The sequence below is a fragment of the Arachis hypogaea genome, chromosome 13, assembly GCF_003086295.3.
Source record: "Arachis hypogaea cultivar Tifrunner chromosome 13, arahy.Tifrunner.gnm2.J5K5, whole genome shotgun sequence".
NCBI lineage: Eukaryota > Viridiplantae > Streptophyta > Magnoliopsida > Fabales > Fabaceae > Arachis > Arachis hypogaea.
Window position 1 is genome coordinate 95,915,214 of NC_092048.1, and position 6,780 is coordinate 95,921,993.

General features: G+C 38.0%; 1 non-coding gene across 1 annotated transcript; it reads right to left on the reverse strand.

Annotated features, from left to right (window-relative positions):
* Positions 1 to 6,387: 6,387 nt before the first annotated feature.
* LOC112739745 (small nucleolar RNA R71) lies at positions 6,388 to 6,495 on the reverse strand. The gene has a single exon (XR_003170682.1). It is a non-coding gene; the product is annotated as a small nucleolar RNA R71 (small nucleolar RNA).
* Positions 6,496 to 6,780: the final 285 nt, after the last annotated feature.

Below are 6,780 nucleotides of genomic sequence, written 5' to 3' on the forward strand. Positions count from 1 at the left end.
TTGTGGTTCTTAATTAACACAAATTGCAAAAACTTGAATAACAAGCAACTCACATTCAAGTAGATATTGCAGATTATTGATGATAAATCATATAAAGAAAAGAATTGCAAAATGAAATTGAAATCATCAATAATTCTATTTAATGAATAAGGGAACCAGAAAGAATAAGAAAGCTAGCCCGTACATTCATGAATTGGCTTGGTTGAAACCAATTAGTGTAAAACTTGAAAGTGTCAAAACCAATTTATGAAAGGTAGTTGAGTGAAACAATTTGCAGGAAAAAAATTGGGCAGCATTTTGGCTAAAAATTGAACGTTCCCGGGTAATAAACAGCAGCAGAAATAGTTCATATGATAATAAAGTAGTACAAAAAAGAGTAACAAATAGTAATTCACATGAGTTCAGAATAAACAAACTCAATCTGCATTAAAGAATGGTAAAGAACAGCATATGAACAGCATTATCATCACAGCAAATTCAAAATTACGAAACAGATAAAACAAGTAACAAGAAAGGCATAGTTATCAGGCCTAAATCCACTAACCACATCCTATCTACCTAACCACCTAAAATCCACTACGATCAGGCATCTCTAACTATCCTAATTTGAATAAAATTTGAAAAATATATGGAATTAACTAAAAACTGGGAAAGGAATCGGTGTTCGACGGAACCTGTTGGGCAGAGTTACAGAAATTGGAGTCAGAGAGAAGGTGGTGGTGTGGTAGTGGTGTTGGCGATGCAGCGGCGCTGGGAGGCGGCTCGGCGGCGGTCCTTGGTGGAGGCAGGGTGGCGGTTCGGTGGTTGGGGAAGAAAGATGGTTATGGAGGGGAAAGAGAAAGAGGGGGGCGAGAAGGGTGAGGGTTGTGGGGGTCGTGGTGGCCGGCGGTCTAGGTGAGGTGGCGCGGTGGTGGCTCAGTGATGGGGCGGGGGCAGTGGAGGGAGAAGGGTGGGAGGGGAGGAAGAAGGGAGGAGAAGAGAAGGGAGGAGGGGGGTTCAGCGAGGGCGGCGCGGTGGGGTGGGCGCGGCGAGGTGGGTTGGGGTGGTGGTGGCTGGTCGGTGGTTATTTGGTAGCTGGGGAAGGGGGAAGAGGTGATGAAGGGTTGGGGGGAAAAGGGGACGCGAAATGGGTTAGGGTTTCGTGTCGAAGGGGGTAAGTGGATTCAAATCCACGCGAACGCATGGATCACGCGATCGCGTGGTTGAGGCGAAAAGGCAATGATGCGGCCGCATCATTGATGCGATCGCACGAGTGAGGGATAATGAAAGTAACGCATACGCATGGGGCACGCGTACGTGTTGCTCAGAATTGTGCTAAACGCACAATTCCAGCATTATTTTGGCGCAACTCTCTGTTTCCATTGAGAGGGCAATAATATTCACGCGATGCGTATGCGTCGGCCATGCTTTCGCGTGGTGTGTGGTAAGTGGAAGTGACGCGTTCATGTCACTGACGTGAACGCGTGGCCCAAATTGTGCCTAACGCATACCAGCCGCACGATTCCAGCCCAACTTTCTGGGCGTTGGATTGTGACGTCGATTTTGAGTCGACGCGCACGCGTGGGGTGATTTTTTTTTATGTAGTATGCAAAATGCAATACTGATGCGGATGTTATGAATAAATCCAGGTACAATAAAATAAAATAAAATAAAACAAAAAACAAACAAAACGAAATAAAATTAAAATTGAAAAAGGAACGATCATACCACGGTGGGTTGTCTCCCACCTAGCACTTTTAGTTAAAGTCCTTAAGTTGGACATTCGTTGAGCTCCCTGTCATGGTGGCTTATGCTTAAACTCATCCAAAAATCTCCACCAACGTTTGCAATTCCAATATCCTCCGGGGTCCCAAACAAGGCAAGTAAAGCCTTTGAGCAAGTAAAAGCAGGTTTTTAGGCTCCAGGGGTATTGATTGTCAGGATAAATTCCAGGGTCTCAAACCTTGCTTCTGTACCCATCTTTGTCTTGATCTACATTTTTCCAGCCGGGTAATACGGAATTTGAACTCTCACGAAGATGACCAAACATCCTCCAAGACCCATTCAATCGAACTCAAAACCAATCCTTGTACCTCAAATTGAAGCGGGGAGCTTTATTGAATCTTGCATACCAGCTTTGAGTGTGAGCTATTTCTCTCTTACTCTTAAAGCCGCAAAGAGCTCTAAGCTGGCCATCTGTTTCAAGCAAACCATATTCAAGTGGAAAAGTAAAGATAAAGGCTAAGGAATTTACCCACTTGAAGTTTGTATTGGGTGGTAATGGCCTTGGGATAGGTGTTTCCAATGGTTTTGCAGGCTCTATGATGAGCGGATAATTTATACGCTTTTTGGCATTGTTTTTAGTATGTTTTTAGTAGAATCTAGTTACTTTTAGGGATGTTTTCATTAGTTTTTATGTTAATTTCACATTTCTGGACTTTACTATGAGTTTGTGTGTTTTTCTATAATTACAGGTATTTTCTGGCTGAAATTGAGGAACTTGAGCAAAAATCAAATTCAGAGGTTGAAGAAGGACTGCTGATGCTGTTGGATTCTGACCTCCCTGCACTCAAAGTGGATTTTCTAGAGCTACAGAACTGAAAATGGTGCGCTTCTAATTTCTTTGGAGAGTAGACATCCAGGGCTTTCCAGCAATGTATAATAGTCCATACTTTGGCCGAGTTTAGACGACGTAAAAGGGCGTTGAACGCCAGTTCTATGCTGCTGTCTGGAGTTAAACGCCAGAAACAAGTCACAAACCAGAGTTGAACGCCAGAAATACGTTACAACCTGGCGTTCAACTCCAGAAAGAGCCTCTGCACGTGTAACATTCAAGCTCAGCCCAAGCACACACAAAGTGGGCCCCGGAAGTGGATTTATGCATCAATTACTTACTTCTGTAAACCCTAGTAGCTAGTTTATTATAAATAGGACTTTTTACTATTGTATTAGACATCTTTGGATGCCTAGTTCTTAGATCATGGGGGCTGGCCATTCGGCCATGCCTGGACATTTCACTTATGTATTTTCAACGGTAGAGTTTCTGCACTCCATAGATTAAGGTGTGGAGCTCTGCTGTTCCTCAAAGATTAATGCAAAGTACTACTGTTTTTCTATTCAATTCAACTTATTCCGCTTCTAAGATATTCATTCGCACTTCAACCTGAATGTGATGAACGTGACAATCATCATCATTCCTTATGAACGCGTACCTGACAACCACTTCCGTTCTACCTTAGATTGAATGAGTATCTCTTAGATCTCTTAATCAGAATCTTCGTGGTGTAAGCTAGATTGATGGCGGCATTCATGAGAATCCGGAAAGTCTAAACCTTGTTTGTGGTATTCCGAGTAGGATTCAGGGATTGAATGACTGTGCCGAGCTTCAAACTCGCGAGTACTGGGCGTAGTGACAGACGCAAAAGGAGGGTGAATCCTATTCCAGTATGATCGAGAACCTCAGATGATTAGCCGTGCTGTGACAGAGCATTTGGACCATTTTCACAAGAGGATAGAATGCAGCCATTGGCAAGGGTGATGCCTCCAGACGATTAGCCATGCAGTGACAGCACATCGGACCATTTTCCAGAGAGGATCAAAAGTAGCCATTGACAGCGGTGATGTCCTTACATAAAGCCAGCCATAGAAAGGAGTAAGACTGATTGGATGAAGATAGCAGGAAAGCAGAGGTTTAGAGGGACGAAAGCATCTCCATGCATTCATCTGAAATTCTCACCAAGGATTTACATAAGTATTTCTATCCCTATTTTATTAATGATATTCGAAAACTCCATAACCATTCTATATTCGCCTGACTGAGATTTACAAGATGACCATAGCTTGCTTCATACCAACAATCTCCATGGGATCGACCCTTACTCGCGTAAGGTTTATTACTTGGACGACCCAGTGCACTTGCTGGTTAGTTGTGCGAAGTTGTGATAAAAAGTTGAGATTACAATTGAGCGTACCATGTTGATGGCGCCATTAATGATCACAATTTCGTGCACCAAGTTTTTGGCGCCGTTGCTGGGGATTGTTCGAGTTTGGACAACTAACGGTTCATCTTGTTGCTCAGATTGGGTAACTTTCTTTTCGTTTTCTTTTCAAAAAGTTTTCAAAAAATTTTTCAAAAATCTTTCAAAAATTTTCTTCTTTGTTTTCAAAAAAAAAAATGTTTTCAAAAATATATTTTTCTTCTGAATTTTTAAGAATGAAGTCTAGAGTTTCATGAAGCATGTTGAAGCATGCTGGCTATAAAACCATGTCTAAATTCTTTTGGACAGAGGTTTTGGCTTAAAATTGAATGAATTACTCCCATATTCATGCTAAAGCTTGACTGGCTATTAAGCCATGTCTAACCCTCAGATTAGAGCTTTAGATTAAGATTGTAAGATTCCTGGAATTCATATTAAAAATTTTGGAATCCTTATTTTTCTTTTCAAATGATTTTCGAAAAATATAAAATAAAAATACAAAAAAAATCATAAAATCATAAAAATCAAAAATATTTTTTGTGTTTCTTGTTTGAGTCTTGAGTCAACTTCAAGTTTGGTGTTAATTGCATACTCATCTTGCATTTTTCGAAAATTGCATTCATGCATTGCATTCATCATGATCTTCAAGTTGTTCTTGATAAAACCTTCTTGATTGATCTTCATATTATATTGTTTTGTGTTGTATGATATTTTTCATATGCATTCTTGAATTCTTAGTGCCTAAGCATTAAAGATTTCTAAGTTTGGTGTCTTGCATGTTTTATTTGCATTAAAAATTTTTCAAAAATAAGTTCTTGATGTTCATCTTGATCTTCAAAGTGTTCTTGGTGTTCATCTTGACATTCATAGCATTCTTGCATGCATTCATTGTTTTGATCTAAAAATTCCATGCATTGAGCATTTTTAGTATTTTTCTCTCTCATCATAAAAATTCAAAAAAAAATAAAAAAAAATATCTTTCCCTTTTTCTCTCTTAAAATTTCGAAAATTAGATTTGACTTTTTTAAAAAATTTTAAAATCTAGTTGTTTTTATGAGTCAAATCAAATTTTCAATTTAAAAATCTTATCTTTTTCAAAATCTTTTTCAAAAATCAAATATTTTTCATTTTTCTTAGTTATTTTCGAAAATTACAAAAATATTTTTCCAAAATCTTTTCTTAGTTCTATCTCATAATTTTTGAAAATAACATCATCAATTAATGTTTTGATTCAAAAATTTCAAGTTTGTTACTTGCTTGTTAAGAAAGATTCAAACTTTAAGTTCTAGAATCATATCTCATGATTTCTTGTGAATTAAGTCATTAATTGTGATTTTAAAAATCAAACCTTTTTCAAAACTAATTTCAATCATATCTTTTCAAAAATATCTTCTTATCATATCTTTTTCAAAAACTTGATTTCAAAATATCTTTTCTAACTTCCTAACTCCTTATCTTTTCAAAATTTGTTTCAACTAACTAACTAACTTTTTGTTTGTTTCTTATCTTTTTCAAAACTACCTAACTAACTCTCTCTCTCTCTAATTTTCGAAAATATCTTCCCTCTTTTTCAAAATTTCTTTTTTTTATTGACTAATTATTTTAATTTTTGATTTTAAATTTCAAAAATTACTAACCTTTTTCAAAAACTATTTTCGAAAACCACTAACTCTTTTTCAAAAATTATTTTCGAAAATTCACTTCCCCCTCTCATCTTCTTCTATTTGTTTATTTATTTACTAACATCTCTTCCTCACTCACCAAAAATCCGAACCCCCTCTCTCTCTGAGTTCATATTTTCTCTTCTTCTTTTCTTCTATTCACACAGGGACCTCTATACTGTGATAAAAAGGATCCCTATTATTATTATTATTATTTTTCTGGCCCTCTTTTTCATATGAGCAGGAGCAAAGACAAGAATATTCTTGTTGAAGCAGATCCAGAACCTGAAAGGACTCTGAAGAGGAAACTAAGAGAAGCTAAATTACAACAATCCAGCAAGCACCTTTCAGAAATTTACGAACAAGAAGAGGAGATGGCAGCCGAAAATAATAATAATGCAAGGAGAATGCTTGGTGACTTTACTGTACCTAATTCTAATTTACATGGAAGAAGCATCTCCATTCCTGCCATTGGAGCAAACAATTTTGAGCTGAAACCTCAATTAGTTTCTCTGATGCAGCAAAACTGCAAGTTTTCTGGACTTCCATCTGAAGATCTTTTTCAGTTCTTAATTGAATTCTTGCAGATATGTGATACTGTTAAGACTAATGGAGTAGATCCTGAAGTCTACAGGCTCATGCTTTTCCCTTTTGCTGTAAGAGACAGAGCTAGAGTATGGTTGGACTCTCAACCTAAGGATAGCCTGAACTCTTGGGATAAGCTGGTTAAGGCTTTCTTAGCCAAGTTCTTTCCTCCTCAAAAGCTGAGTAAGCTTAGAGTGGATGTTCAGACTTTCAGACAGAAAGAAGGTGAATCCCTCTATGAAGCTTGGGAGAGATACAAAGGACTGACCAAAAAGTGTCCTTCTGACATGCTTTCAGAATGGACCATCCTGGATATATTCTATGATGGTCTGTCTGAATTAGCTAAGATGTCATTGGATACTTTTGCAGGTGGATCCATTCACCTAAAGAAAACGCCTGCAGAAGCTCAAGAACTCATTGACATGGTTGCTAATAACCAGTTCATGTACACCTCTGAAAGGAATCCTGTGAGTAATGGGACGCCTATGAAGAAGGGAGTTCTTGAAATTGATACTCTGAATGCTATATTGGCTCAGAATAAAATATTGACTCAACAAGTCAATATGATTTCTAAGAGT